Source organism: Theropithecus gelada, chromosome X (assembly GCF_003255815.1).
Source record: "Theropithecus gelada isolate Dixy chromosome X, Tgel_1.0, whole genome shotgun sequence".
Classification (NCBI taxonomy): Eukaryota; Metazoa; Chordata; class Mammalia; order Primates; family Cercopithecidae; genus Theropithecus; species Theropithecus gelada.
In genome coordinates this window covers 25,455,491-25,471,548 of record NC_037689.1, presented here as the reverse complement: position 1 = coordinate 25,471,548, position 16,058 = coordinate 25,455,491, and the positions used below count along the sequence as shown (strand labels likewise).

Here is a 16,058-nt window from a genome sequence, read left to right as displayed (position 1 = left end):
ACTTTACAGCAGAATGTTGGAAAGTACCTGTCCATCAATAGGAGATTGGTGTACTCATACTGCAGAGAAAATCAACCCAAGAGCTACACATGTCAATGAGGATAAAATTCACAAAGCAAAATGGAGCAAAGAAACCTGAAAAAGCCCTATCAAGTTGCAGGAGATGATATCATTTCTATAAAGTTTTAAAGCATTTCAGAACTGAACTATATATTTTTAGAAATATCTGCATATGCCATGTAAATATTTAAAAAACGTAAGAATGCTGAACAGCACGTTCAGGACAGGTGAAGAATCGGGCATGCACGTTGGGCAGGAGGATCCTGGGTAACATTGTTCTTTATGGCTTTCTTGTGGCTTCTAGAATTTCATTAGAAACTTTTTTAAAAACATGGGCCCACATTATGAATTACATCTGATTTTAGAGTACTGAAAACTCCAAGCAAAAACACATGGGTAAAACTGTTAAGAAGGCTTTTATTATCTCTTAATTCATCATGAAACCAACTTAGTGGATTATGACTAACATTTTTTTAAAAGTGATGTAGATTAGGGCCAAGTGCAGTGGCTCACACCTGTAATCCCAGCACTTTGGGAGGCCGAGGCGGGTGGATCACTTGAGGTCAGAAGTTTGACACCAGCCCGTCCAACATGATGAAACCCCTATCTCTACTAAGAATATAAAAATTAGCCAGGCACAGTGGTGTGTACCTGTAATCCCAGCTACTCAGGAGGCAGAGGCAGGAGAATCACTTGAACCTGGGAGGCGGAGGTTGCCATGAGCTGAGATCACGCCACTGCACTCCAGTCTGGGCGACAGAGTATGAGACCCTATCTCCAAAAAAAAAAGAAAAAAGAAAAGAAAAAAGTGATGTAGAATAGATACAATCAGCAGGCATTTACATAGGAATGCTAAGTAGTTCCATCAACTTCTCACTTCGTTTATGTATGCAAATATTTATATTCATGTGTACTAGGTCGTAATGTAAAATGTGTCACTGTGGTCTGTTTTTGGTTTTTTGTTTTTGAGACTGAGCTTAGCTCTATCGCCCAGGCTGGAGTGCAGTGGCACGATCTCAGCTCACTGCAGCCTCTCCGCCTCCCAGGCTCAAGCAATTATCCTGCCTCAGGCTCCCAAGTAGCTGGGAGTACAGGAATATGCCACCACACCTGGCTAACTTTTGTGTTTTTAGTAGAGATGGGGGTTTCACCATGTTGGCCAGGCTGGTCTCGAACTCCTGGCCTCAAGGGATCCACCCTCCTCGGCCTCCCAAAGTGTTGGGATAACGGGCGTGAGCCACCATGCCTGGACTTTTTATTTGTTTTCTGAGATGGAGTCTTGCTCTGTCACCCAGGCTGGAGAGCAATGGCGCGATCTCGGCTCACTGCAACCTCCGCCTCGAGGTTCAAGCGATTCTCATGCCTCAGCCTCCAAAGTAGCTGGGATTACAGGCGTGCACCACCACACTTGGCTAATTTTTGTATCCTTAATAGAGAAAGGGTTTCACCACGTTGGCCTCAAACTCCTGACCTCAAGTGATCTGCCCACCTTGGCCTCCCGAAGTGCTGGGATTACAGGCATGAGCCACTGCACCCAGCCTGTATCACTGTGGTTTCTGGTCAGAAAGGTCTGAAAAACACTTAATACAAACACGTTACATAAATTGTATATGTTAAGATATAATTTAGAAAAAAATGTCAATAATGGATTTACTATGAGAGCAAAATTGCAGACATGTTGATAAGCACAATGCTTCTTTTCCCTTACTTGTCTTTCTGTAGGAAAGCAACTAGACGCCATTTGTGTCAAGGTAACGTCTGGAGAAACAAAAGGTCAGGAACGGCCAACGTCCCTACTGGCCACAATCCAGCCCCAATCTGCAAGACAGCCAGCCGCCCTGGGGGAATTCCCACCTGGTGGGGCTCCACATCACCAGCCTTCAGCTGCTCAGGGTACAGCCCCTCGTGAGAACCGAGCTACAGTCATGTTTCCTAAGTGACCTACATCAGCCTCCTGCTCAGGGGTTTGTATAGAGACCACTGCCAGCCCTCCAGGTGGTCCCTGCAAAGAGAGTCCCAGCACTCAAGGCTCCAAATGGACAGGGCTCCATGTTGACCCCTTTGTCGGCCTCCAATCGGCCGGCTGTAACATATTTAATCCAGTTCAGCACATTTATTTATTTCCAACTTGCATATAAAACATACTGAGAAACTAAAACCATCGTTAAAAGTGAAGACACACTGAGACGGGTATCTCGACCTACCAAGTATTAAGCTAAAGATAAGTTCATAAAAAGGGATGATTTGGCGGACGGTCATCTGTCAGATTCTGATGATGATTCAGAACTCAGCGTGGAAGAAGATCAGAGGGAGAGGCAGGCGCTCTCTGACTTATCAAGCTGCTCCCTGAGGTCCCAAAGCTTTAAGTGTCAGACTTGTAAAAAGTCATATGTAGGGAGGTGGGGACTGGCGCAGCATTTTAAACTTAATCCAGGCCGTGGCCAGCTGGACCCTGAGATGGTGCTGTCTGAGAAAGCCAATGAGAGCACCGTCCGGGGGGTGCACGGCGGAAAGGACGCAAGCTCCCCGGGGCTGTCCATGCCAGCGGCTCCGCATAAGGGAGGGGCCGGCTCCTGCTTGGTGATAGTCAGCATGCGGTGGCCTGCAGGTAATGTTTGCGTCTGAGTGGTGTTTCTGGCCATTCTCACACTGTTATAAAGAAATACCTGAGACCGGGTATTTTATAAAGAAAAGAGGTTTAGTTGGCTCACAGTTGCACAGGCTGTACAGGAAGCATGGTGCTGGCATCTGCTCAGCTTCTGGGGATGCTTCACAAACAGTCACAGTGAAGGCAGAGTGGGAGCAGGCACATCACATGGCCACAGCAGGGACAAGGGCTTGGGGTAGGTACCACACACTTTTAAACCACCAGCTCTCATGAGAACAGCACCAAGGGGATGGTGCTAAACCAATGTGAGATTGGGTGGGGATGGATTCATTCATCTATCAATGGACACTTAGGTTCTTCCACCTTTTGGCTATTCGGAATAATGCTGCTATGAACACGGGTGTTCAACTACCTCCCTGAAACCCTCCTTTCAGTTTTTGGGAGTATATATCCAGAAGTGGAATTGCTAGATTTTAAGTGGAATTTTCATTTTCTTTAGTTCCTTTTCAGACTATTCATTGTTAGTATTTAGAGATGCAGCTGATTTTTGTGTATTGATTTTTTTTTTTTTTCCAGTCTCACTCTGTCGCCCAGGCTGGAGTATAGTGGCACAGTCTGAGTTCACTGCAACCTCCGCCTCCCAGGTTCAAGTGATTCTCCTGCCTCAGCCTCCCGAGTAGCTAGGACTACAGTCACACACCATCAGTAACTTTTCATATTTTTAGTAGAAACAGAATTTCACCATGTTGGCCAGGCTGGTCTTGAACTCCTGACCTCAAGTGATCCGTTCACCTCGGCCTCCCAAAGTACTGGGATTACAGGTGTGAGCCACCACACCTGACCTGTGTATTTACTTTGTATGCTACTACATTGCTGATTTCATTTATTAGTTTTTTTTTAAAATTATTATTATTTTTTCTTTTTTAAAAGAGACAGAGTCTCACTCTCTTGCTGTGTCACCCAGGCTGGAGGGCAGTGGCACAATCTTGGCTCACTGCAACCTCTGCCTCCAGGGTTCAAGTGATTCTTGTGCCTCAGCCTCCCAAGTAGCTGGGACCACAGGCTCCCACCACCATGCCTGGCTAATTTTTGTATTTTTTATAGAGATGGGGTTTTGCCATGTTGACCAGGCTGGTCTCGAACTCCTGACCTCAAGTGATCTGCCCACCTCTGCCTCCCAAAGTGCTAGGATTATAGGCATGAGCCACCGTGCCTGGCCTCGTTTATTAGTTCCTGAGTGTGAGTGTCAGTGTGTGTGTGTGTGTGTGCGTGCACGCACTCTTCAGGCATTTCTACTTATAAAATCCTATCTGCAAATAGAGATAATTTTACTTCTTTCTTTTCAATTTTGATGCCTTTTATTTCTTTTTCTTGACTAAGTGTGCCGGCTAGAACTTCCAGCATTGTGTTGAATAGAAGTAATGAGTGCAGGCATCCTTGTCTTGTTCCTGATTTTAGAGGAAAAGCTTTCAGTTTTTCACCATTGAGTGTGATGTGGGTTTTTCATATATACTTTTATTATGTTGAGGTAGTTTTCTCTATTCTTTGTTGAGTGTTTTTAATCATGAAAGGCTGTTGAATTTTGTCAGTGCTTTTTCTCCGTTAACTGAAATAATCATACTTTTTTGGAAATGGAAATGGCAGCCACAAATAATGGCCAGCCTGAGCTCTCCTGGTGCCCACTCGCCCCAGCTGGCCTCTTCCACCCCAGGTTCTGCTCCGCTCTGAGGCTGCAGTCCAGGCTGCCTGTGCCTCACACTTCCCATGGATGCAGGCTCAGTGCGCCCCTCGGGAGCTGACAGCCCAGCCCGTGCCCAGGGCCTTTCTGCCTTCCCTTCCCGCCCTGTCCTGAGAGCTCACTGTGCCCTCTGTGGCCCTGACCCAAGGCTTGTTTCTTGGCCTGCTCCTCCCTGCCCTGCGCCATACAGAGCACACAGTAGGTGCTCACTGGGGACTGAAGGAAACACCCACCAAGTGGCTGCTCAGGGGCTGAGAACTGAAACTTTGTTTAGGTTTTCTTTATTTTCCTTATCAGTGCCTCGGGTTTAAACTTTTTTCTTAATCTTTATCTTCACAAAGGCTGAAAAAGATCATCTAGCAAAGCCTTTTTTCCCAGCTACATATAAGGAATTTGAAAGTCACATAAAATGGTTAAGAAAATGTGCCAAGATGCCGGGCGCGGTGGCTCAAGCCTGTAATCCCAGCACTTTGGGAGGCCGAGACGGGCGGATCACGAGGTCAGGAGATCGAGACCATCCTGGCTAACACAGTGAAACCCCGTCTCTACTAAAAATACAAAAACTTAGCCGGGCGAGGTGGCGGGCGCCTGTAGTCCCAGCTACTCGGGAGGCTGAGGCAGGAGAATGGCGTAAACCCGGGAGGCGGAGCTTGCAGTGAGCTGAGATCCGGCCACTGCACTCCAGCCTGGGTGACAGAGCGAGACTCCGTCTCAAAAAAAAAAAAAAGAAAATGTGCCAAGATTACCTCAGTAATTCTGGTCTGTGTTCTCAGGAGACCCTGGAAATAAACAATGGTAAGGTACAATCTCCCATGGCAGAAAGAGTTTCACTCATAGAGTTAGCCAAAACAAGGGCCAGGTGCAGGGGCTTACACTTGTAATCCCAGCACTCTGGGAGGCTGAGGCTGGTGGATCACTCGAGGTCAGGAGTTCGAGACCAGCCTGGCCAACATGACAAAACCCTAATACAAAAATTAGCCGGGCGTGGTGGTGCATGCCTCTAATCCCAGTTATACAGGAGGCTGAGGCACAAGAATTCATTTGAACCTGGGAGGCGAAGGTTGCAGTGAGCTGAGATTGTACCACTGTACTCCAGCGTATGCAACAGAACGAGACTCTGTCTCAAAAAAAAAAACAAAAAAAAAACTCCATGAAAGAAGAAGAATGTTTTTAGTAATGATACTTTTCTAGGCAACCTCATTTTAGCTTTTTTCCATCAAGTGAAATTTTTTTTTCTTAAAGTAATAAATGTGGCCGGGCACAGTGGTTCATGCCTATAATCCCAGCACTTTGGGAGGCCAAGGCATGTGGATCACGAGGTCAGGAGATCAAGACCATCCTGGCTAACACAGTATGAAACTCTGTCTCTACTAAAAATGATACAAAAAATTAGCCAGGCGAAGTGGCATGCGCCTGTAGTCCCAACTACTCGGGAGGCTGAGGCAGGAAAATTGGTTGAACCCGGGAGGTGGAGGCTGCAGTGAGCCGAGATCACGCCACTGCACTCCAGCCTGGGGAACACAGTGAGACTCCATCTCAAAAAAAAGGCAATAAATGCTCTTCCAGAAAACTCAAAATGAAGATAAGCTAAAAGAAAATGGAAAACACCAGAATACCAGAATCTTTGCACTCAGTGATGATCAGAGTTAGTAACTCAGGTATCCTTTTCTTCTTTTTGTTTTTGAGACAAGGTTTCACTCTGACTCCCAGGCTGAAGTACAGTGGGGCAAATACAGCTCACTGTACCTTGATTTCCCAGGCTCAAGCAATCCTTCCTTCTGGGCCTCTCAAAGTGCGGGAATTACAGGCATGAACCACCACGCCCAGCCCCGTCTTCTTCTCTACGTGGGTTTTGGGGGATGGGTTATAGATGAGCCATTTCATTATTGTTTTTGGTTTTTCTGACACAATTCTCATTTCGATGCCATTGTTATTATCAAATTGCCTTTAGCTACATTGGATTTTTTGGGGTTTTTTGCATAGAGTCTCGCTCTGTTGCCCAGGCTGGAGTGCAGTGGTGCAATCTCGGCTCACTGCAACCTCCGCCTCCTGAGTTCAAGTGATTATCCAGCCTCAGCCTCCCCATTAGCTGGGATTTACAGACACCCACTACCATGCCCGGCTAGTTTTTGTATTTTTAGTAGAGATGGGGTTTCACCATGTTGTCCAGGCTGGTCTTGAACTCCTGATCTCAAGTGATCCACTTGCCTCGGCCTCCCTAAGTGCTGGGATTACGGGTGTGAGCCACTGCGCCCAGCCCCCTGCTGCGCTTTAAACAGAGAAAAACACTGCAGTATTAAGACGTATTAATATTTAAGACGTATTTAAGACGTCTTAAATACAGTACATAATCTTAAAACATTGTTGAAACACAGAAAACACATCCTTTTTTGACCACAGGAGTTAGTAGGGGAGGCTTGCACCCATCCATGCTTTTGAGCGTGCACTCACACATGCATGCACATGACCACTCATTCACATACCCTCACACACACTTGCACTCCTCACACACACTTGCACTCATGCCCTTTACACTTGCCCTTGCACACTTGTACACACATGCCCTTTACACTGTGCACACTCAGATCCACACCACGTACACTCATACACTGGCACTCACACCCACACATGCATCACACCCCTACACTTCCACTGTCACATGCACATACATTTACACACATTCACACACGCACAGCCTCACATGCACACTCATACACTCATTCAACACTCATTTACATGCTCTCACATTTATACACACACATCCACACACACCATCACATGACACACTCTTACATGCTTTCACATATACCCACTGGCACACACATGGACACACCCACAAGCGCTCATTCCCACACACGCACACACACTGACACATTACATGCCTTCATAGGTAACACACATTCCTATACACTCATTGACTCCACACCCTTGTGCACACATTCACACTCCCATCACAACACTGACACACTTCTGCCTGTCCTCACATGCCTACACACTTGCCACACTGACAGTGTTCCATGCACACACACATATCCTGTGCATTTGGTCACTAACCCTCATGACCACACATACACACGGGCTTTCAAATGCACTTATCCACACATATTCTCATATGCATACACACTTGCACACACTTTTGCACACTTGTTCACACTCCCTCACATGCAGTCACACTAGCCGTCACTCACATGTGCTCACACGCATACATACACCCCTTGGCGCACACACACACACCCCCGCTCACCCCAAGCCCACCTGACAGGTGACACACTTTACCTGTGTGGCTGGGATGGCTGGTCCTCTGCCTGCGCTTTGAGGTTCCTTGGGGCAGCGGCTCATGCTGGTTTTTCCACTGCGGTGTCTTCTGTGGCTTCAGCTTCGCCTAGTGCAGGCTGCCATTCAACAAACACATTGTCAACAGTCGATCAAAAGAAACCCATTGGCCACCGTACCCTGAGGACTAACCCTGAGGCAGCTGCCCTTCCAGATGCCCTCAATAGTCTAACTGATTCCATCCCCCAGCCTCGGGGGAGAAGAACTGCTGCCTATGCACTCCACTCACAGGTGAGACTGGGAGAGCTTTAGGGAGTGGCCAAGTCCCCTGCCTACACAGCTGCCCCCCAATCTATCTTCTCACCCTCCCTTTCTCAGGCGAAAATCATACTCAGTGTTTCTGTGGGATCCTTTGATCTGGACATTGTCAAAGAAAACATTGCACCACACAAGTTAACCCTTCAAGGAAGGCCTCAGTCAGGACTACTGCAATACGGAAGAGAGAAGGAGCTTAACTTCGTTGAAACAAAAGGCTGGAGAGTTTTTAAGTGCTGGGGTGAGATGCTGAGAAGGAACTGGAGACATAAGGAAGAGGTTAGGAAATGCAGTAAAGCTATGTGTTGGCTTATTGGAATTTTTCAAAACTAGGAACCTGCCCTTCTGCAAAGACTGAGAGACAGATGTATCATCTTCAATAATTACATTTTAAAGGGATGGCTCTGAGGTCTTGAGAAAGACATTCCTGGGTTGCAAAACTAGCAAGAGGCTAGAAGAAAATTTGGGAGAAGATTTGCATCTCAAAGAGGTAGAGAAAGAACTCACAATTGCAAGTTTCCTAAAATAAATCCTCCGTGACAAAGGAGGCCTGATGGATGGAGCTGGAGGTCATTATGTTAAGTGAAATAAGCCAGGCACAGAAGAAAAATACTGCGTGTTCTCACTCACAGGTGGGAGCTTAAAACCTGGATCTCATGGAGACAGAGAGTAGATTGGTGGCTAACCAGAGGCTGGGAAGGGGGCAGAGAAGAGAGATAAAAAATAGTTTGATTAATGGGTACAAATAAGTAGGAGTTGTTTTGTTTTTTTGGAGACAGGATTCTGTTCTGTTGCCCAGACTGTAGTACAGTGATACGTATGATCGTAGCTCACAGTAACCTGGAACTCCTGAGCTCAAGTGATCCTCCTACCTCAGCCTCCCCAGTAGCTGGGACTTCAGGTGCGTGCCACCATGCCAGGCCAATTTTTGTATTTTTTGTAGAGACAGGGTCTCACTAGGTTGCCCAGGCTGATTCTCGAACTCCTGGGTTCAAGCAATCTTCCTGCCTTGCAAATAGAATTTTTGATAAAAGAAATAAGACCCACCGTTCAATAAATCAGCAGGGTAAGTGACTGTGGTTTACAGTAATCTATTGTACATTTCAGAATAGCTAAAGATAAGAATTTAAATGTTTCTAGCTAAACAAAAAGGCAAATATGCAGAGTGATGAATATCTTGATCACAATGATGTGATCTTTACAAATTATGAGTGTATTTAGTAATCACATGTACCCCCAACATATGTGCATCTATTATGTATCAAAAAAATTAAAACTGAAAAATAGACAAGGAGGTCGGGAGGAAAACTGTAACACTCAAGCCGAGGGAAACATGAAGGCTGTCTTAGTCAACAGATTAGCCCTTTTCCCTTTAATCTGCTGATTATCAATTGATATGGTTTGGCTTTGTCTCAACCGAGATCTCACCTTGAATTGTAATAATCCTCACATGTGGTGGAAGGGAACTGGTGGGAGCTAATTGAATTATGGGTGTGGGTTTTTCCCATGCTGTTCTCGTGATAGTGAATGAGTCTCAGAAGATCTGATGATTTTATAAAGGGCAGTTCTCCTGCACACAGTCTCCTGCCTACCACCATGTAAGATGTGACTTTGCTCCTCCTTTGCCTTCCGCCATGATTGTGAGGCCTCCGCAGCCATGTGGAACTGTGGATCCATTAAACCTCTTTCCTTTATAAATTACCCAGTATTAGGTATGTCTTTATTAGCAGCATTGAGAACAGACTAATATATCAACAACTCCCTTTGAGGACATTTTAATTGTTTGGAAATGTCTGCTCTATCTTGGTTTTTTTTTTTTTTTTTTTGAGACAAGGTATTGCTCTGTCACCCAGGCTGGAGTGCAGTGGCAAGATCTTGAAACTCAATATAAATGCCTAAAGTGCAACACTTGGCAGATAAGAAGCCATATGCAGACACATTCTTTTAAAATAATATGTCATTATTTGGTTCTTTATCATGTGAGAATCGGATGATTCAGAGCCAACATAAATTCCAAGTGGTATGCAGAAAACCAACGCATAGCTGGAGAGGGGAATGAAGGTTAGTATCTGCAGTAAGGCTGAGTTGATGCAAACGGCCACACAGTCATGGATTCACAATGATATGGATCTCCATCATCCTGCAACCCAACACCTTGCACAGCCTTTAAACACCAGCTGGGAAATCAAAAGTGTCCTGTGCAGTAGCAGGAGATCTGTTCACCCTCTATTTCCTCTCATCCCCATGCAGCAATCTGGTGCGATCATAGCTCACAGTAACCTCGAAATCCTGGACTCAAGTGATCCTACCACCTCATCCTCCCTAGTAGCTGGGACTACAGGTGTGTGCCACTATGCCAGGCTGATTTGTGTAGTTTTTGTAGGGACAGAATCTCACTAGGTTGCCCAGGCTAGTCTCCTGGGCTCAACTCCCGCCTTGCAAATACACAATTTGATAAAAGAAGAGAAGTCTTTAAACTCCAGGGTCTGCTGCCCTGCAGAGACAATTTGCGTTTTTCTCACCACCCACAGAATGCTAACTAGGCAGCCCAGAGTACCCAGGAGCTCAGGCCATCCAGTGTCTTTTGAGATGTTAGGAGGAAGCAGAACAGCCAGCTCCCAAATGAAACACAGCAAAATGCTCACGCTTCAAGGGTCTGATTTTGTTTTGTTTTTGTTTTTTGAGACAGGGTCTCACTCTGTTGCCCAGGCTGGAGTGCAGTGGTGCGATTTCGGCTCACTGCAACCACCACCTATTGGGTTCAAGCAATTCTCCCACCTCAGCCTTCCAAGTAGCTGGGACTACAGGCACGCACCACCATTCGGTTAATTTTTGTTTTTTGGGGTTTTTTTGGGTAGACGGGGTTTCACCATGTTGGCCAGGCTGGTTTCACCTGACCTCAAGTGATCTGCCCACCTCAGCCTCCTAAAGTGCTGAGATTACAGGCATGAGTCACCGTGCCCAACCTCCTTCAAGGGTCTGAATCCAGCCAGCGTCCTACATCATACCTGCTTCAGCCTATGCAATGCAGAGAGCCTGAGATTTTATTTCAGTAAGAAGAGTTGCATTATATCAAACTAAAAGGGAGAAACACAAACATAAAAAAAAAATTTAAAACCCAGAAATTCCAATACTAGGCAACCCACCAAAATTGGCAAAGCTCTGTGTATATTAAAAATGTATTGAGTCCAGGCATGGTGGCTCACGCCTGTAATCCCTGCACTTTGGGAGGCCAAGGCAGGTGATCACTTGAGGTCAGGAGTTCAAGACCAGCCTGGACAACATGGTGAAACCCCATCTCTACTAAAAATAAAAAAAAAAAAAATAGCCGGGCATGGTGGCAGGAGCCTGTAATCCCAGTTATTCAGGAGGCTGAGACTGGAGAATCCCTTGAACCCAGAAAACGGAGGTTGCCATGAGCCAAGATCATGCCACCGCACTCCAGCCTGGGCAACAGAGCGAGAGCCTGTCTCAAAAAAAAGAAAAAAGAAAAAGCACTGAAACATGCGACATCCACCTTTTTGTAATAGTTCCCACGACCTACACAAATGCATACAAAATGCTTAATACTTTGCTTGCGCTATTCTTTTCTGCTGGAAGGGTGGTTCTGAATAAAAAATTTTATTTTCCCATTCTTTGTTTTTTCATTAATGCTACTTTCTTTGCCCCAGGGTTACAGAGTGGAAAGTCCCACAATCTTTTTTCTTCTCTATTTTCAGGTAGATGCATTTTATTACTATATCTGTCTGTTTATTCTATCTATTCCATTTATCATCTACCTACCTATTATTATCTGTCATCTGTATTCCATCTACCTATCATTGATCTATCTGTCAATCTACATTTTGTCTTGTAGAAAAACACTGACCTCTTGGTGAGAATGCACAGAAGGGAATGCTTATACACTGTTGGTGAGAATGTAAAATTATACAACTTCTATGGAAAACAGTAGTAGATTTCTCAGAGAACTAAAAATAGATCTACCCTTTGACCCAGCAACTCCAGTAATGGTTATCTACCCAAAGGAAAGAAATTATCAGAAAAGACACCTACACTTACATTTTTACTGCAGCACAATTCACAATAGCAAAATCATGGAATGAACCTAAGTGTTCATTGGATGAAGAAAATATGGTATACACACACCAAGACTATTATGCATCTATAAAAAAGAATGAAACTATATCTTTTGCAGCAACATAAATGGAGCTGAGGGTCAATATCCTAAGTGAAATAACTCAGAAACAAAATCAAATACCACATGTTCTCACTTATAAGTGGGAGCTAAAAGAAATGGGTACACATGGACCTATAGAATGGAATAACAGACACTGGACACCTTTAAAAGGGGGAAGGTGGGAGTGGACGAGGGTTGAGAAATTACCTATCTGGTATTATGTTCACTGTTTGGGGGATAGAAGGCCAATCCCCACCACTGGGCAATATATCCGTGTAACAAACCTGCACCCTTATGCCCTGAATCTATTTGTTTTTTCAACATTGACTTCCACGGTCACTATTTGTGAAATCACTCCTCATCAACCAGGATTTGCATGTTTTTTTGTTTCTCAGGTGAATTGTCACCCCTGCAACTCAGCCTGCAACCAGCCTTGGCCACCACCAGTTTCCCCACACTGAGCTGAATATTGGACATGCCCATCTTAGACATTCCAGCCCATTCTGAAATTCCACATCGATTCACCTGACAAAGTCTGAAGTTCCAGGGCAATTTATCTGGAAAAGCTCACCTGGAATCACGTGTCACTTCAACCAACAACTATGGAAGAGGACGTGGCATCAAAACCAAGGGTATCAATTATTTATAAGGGTTGTGTGATGGTTGGTCCAGGTATCTCTCCTTCACGCCATCACTCCTTTCAAGAGCTGCCAGTTTTCTAATTTAGCACAGGAATTTAGATGCCCCTAAATAAGTAGGCATCCAATATCCGCCCACACCACTTTTTGTGAGAGTCCGTATGGAGACACTACCACCACCGCTGCTCTCCTACTGCATACCCCACCATGCCAAAGAATGGTGGCTCACACCTGTAATCCTGGTGCTTTGGGAGGCCAAAGAGGAGGAACACTTGAGATCAGAGGTTTGAGATCAGAGGTCTGAGACCAGCCTGGGCAACATAGTGAGACCTCATTTCTACAAATAAGTTAAAATATATATATATATATATGGCATAGTGGCGCACACCTGTGTTCTCAGCTTTTCAGCAAGCTGAGGCCGGAAGATGACTTGAGCCCAGGAGTTTGGGGCTGCAGTGAGCTAGGATTATGCCACTGCACTCTAGCCTGGGCAGCAGAGAGACGCCATCTCTATAAAGAGGAGGGAAAATACTGCTCCTTCTCAGACCCAAGGTAAAAAGGTTTTTGGTCTCACACTGACCAAAAAACATTGATATTTACTTAAGCAATATAAAAAGGGTCACTGTTTTAGAACAGAGGATTAAAGAGAAAGTAAAATCAGCACTGAGATAGGAGGACGGAGGACATTAACTGAGTTCCGATCCCAATGAAAAGAAGAAAAAGCTCCATCTACGTGAAATATCTACTTATCCTAGAAAAAGCCTTTTGACAGCAACATAAAATTCATACCTCTTAGTTTTTAAATTCTTATGGATGCTGTAGCAAATAACCACAATTTAGGTGACTGAAAGCAATGGAAGTTTATTCTTTTCCAGTGTTGGAGACCAGGAATCTGAGATCAAGTTGTGGGCAGGGCTGGACTCCCCCTGGAGGCTCTAGGGGAGGATCCTTCCTGCCTCTTCCAGCTCTTGGTGGTTCCAGGCATCGACGCTGTCATAGGACAAAGGGCCCTGGGTGCCGACTTCCTGGGGAGGGCCGTGCCCCGCTGCGGTTCGGGGTCCCCCGCGAGGCTACCCCTGCGCCCTGGGTCTCCCCGCGGGGGCGCTCGGAGAGGTGGAGCTTCCCCCGCAGACCCGGCGAGTCTCCCCGACCTGCCGGATGCCTTCCCTGGAAAGCCGACGGCTCCTCTAGGAGACCGCCCTCCATCCCCGGGTCCGACGTCACAAAACCTCCTGCGGGTCACCTCGCCTGGGGAACCTCGTGCGCCCTCCCTGGCAGCGACCGCAGGGACACTGGCCTCCGTTTGCCTAGCGGCAGGTCCTAGGCGTGGAAAGTACACATTTCTCCCAGTTCGCCCGCCCCCTGCGGCTCGGAGCCCGAGAACCGCCTGCTCTCATTTCCAATCGGATAATAGGGACGCTGAGAATAACAACTAGGACCAGCACCGCGAAGGCGCTCCCCTCGTGGGTCAGAGGTCGGCGCCCCCGCTCCGCAGCACCCAGCACCCACCCAGGGACCCCCGGTGGCCTCAGGCCTCCAGTCCCGCCCCGGGCTCCCGAAGCCCTCCGGCCCCCCAGGCTCGTCCCGAGACCTGCGGCGCAGCTCCGCCGGCGGGGAGGGCCTGCAGGCCGCAAAGCTGCGCGAATGCCCCGCGCCCTCCGTCCACCGTCCTCAGACCAGCGGCGCCTCTCACCGGGCTTCGAGGGCTGCGCGGCTCCGCGACTGCGGTTCTCGGCCCGAGCGGGAAGGCGACGGCGGCGCGGACTCCGAGCCCAGCCGAGCTGCGAGGGCCGACGGAAGGCGAGCCTGCCCCTCGGGTGCGCCCACGGCTTAGGCGGGCGCCACTGAGGGGGCGTCTGACTGCGGGCTCCGCGGCGGCGCCTCTTCGGCAAGAGCCCTCGATACACGGCGTTCAGGGCGGCTCCGGCCCCTAGGACCCAGGAGCGACTGCGGCGGACGCCAGCCGCACACCACGTTCCCGCCCATTGGCCCGCCCCGGCCGGCCGCTGTGCACGTCATGGCGTCGGAAGGAAATACGCCAATGGGGTGAAGGGGTCAAGCTGAAATTACAGGCTCTGCGATGGCCCTGAGGCGGGACTAGGAGGGCGTTCCCGGTAACGATTGGACAGGACCTTTCGTAAGGGCGCCCCCGACAATAGAAGTAAGGAGGAACTGGAGTGGCTGCCTCCGTCGCAAAGTGGGCAGGTCTTGCATTGTCGGGCCTGACGATTGGTCTTTCCAATTGCCGGAAGCGACCGGCATATGGTCTGGAAACAACCTGTGGTATCGAATCCCTGAGAGCTAAAACGTCCGTTCTCGGGCCGGAGAGTCCCGTAACCGCCACTTACCCGTGGTCTGTTGCCTGCCGTCCCTGCCGTGGAGCATCTCGGTCCTCGTTCGCCCTGGCCCCCGGAAAGCCCGGCTCGTGGCAGCGCTACCCTGGTGCGGCGGCGAGAGGAGGGGACCGGGGCCTCGGGGCGGGTGGCGGCCGCAGCGCGAGAGCCCTGGGCCTCGCGCCCTCAGAGCCTGAGCCGCGTGAGGGAGGGCGAGCCGCAGCCCCTGCCTTGCTAGTTCTCCAACACGCGAAAAAGGTGGATGAGAACTGGTGTGGGGATAGAAGATTTGGGTAGGGTTCACTTGACACCACCCAATTTCTAAATTAGCCGTATTTTCTGAGTAGTTCTACCAACAAAGGTCAAGCTGGAGCCAAGTGCTGTAATCCCAGCACTTTGGGAGGCCCAGGTGAGGGTATATTGAAGCCAAGAGTTCGAGACCAGCCTGGGCAACATAGCAAGACTGTCTCTACAAAAAGTTTTTGGTTTTTGGATTTTTTGAGACAGAGTGTCCCTCTGTCGCCGAGGCTGGAGTGCGGTGGCACAATCTCAGCTCACTGCAACCTCCGCCTCCCGGGTTCAAGCAGTTCTGCCTCAGCTTCCCGAGTAGCTGGGATTACAGGCGCCCTCCACCACGCCTGGTTAATTTTTGCGTATTTACCAGAGACGGGGTTTCACCATGTTGGCCAGGCTGGTCTTGAACTCCTGACCTCATGTGATCCGCCTGCCCCGGCCTCCAGAAGTGCTGGGATTACAGGCGTGAGCCACCGCGCCCAGGCACAAAGTTTTAAAATGGCCCTGGCATGGCGGTGCGTGCTGGTAGACCCAACTACTGGGGAGACTGAGACGGGAGGGTTGCTTGAGGCCAGGAATTTGAGACCTGCCTGGGCGTCATAAGGAGACTCCATATCTAGAA

General features: G+C 48.0%; 1 pseudogene across 1 annotated transcript; it reads left to right on the top strand.

Moving 5' to 3' along the window:
• The first annotated feature begins 262 nt into the window (after window positions 1-262).
• LOC112615126 lies at window positions 263-12,820 on the top strand (annotated as a pseudogene). The gene is made up of 5 exons (XR_003117287.1): window positions 263-287; window positions 1,783-2,668; window positions 11,666-11,713; window positions 11,851-11,905; window positions 12,567-12,820. The product of XR_003117287.1 is annotated as a zinc finger protein 839-like (transcript).
• Window positions 12,821-16,058: the final 3,238 nt, after the last annotated feature.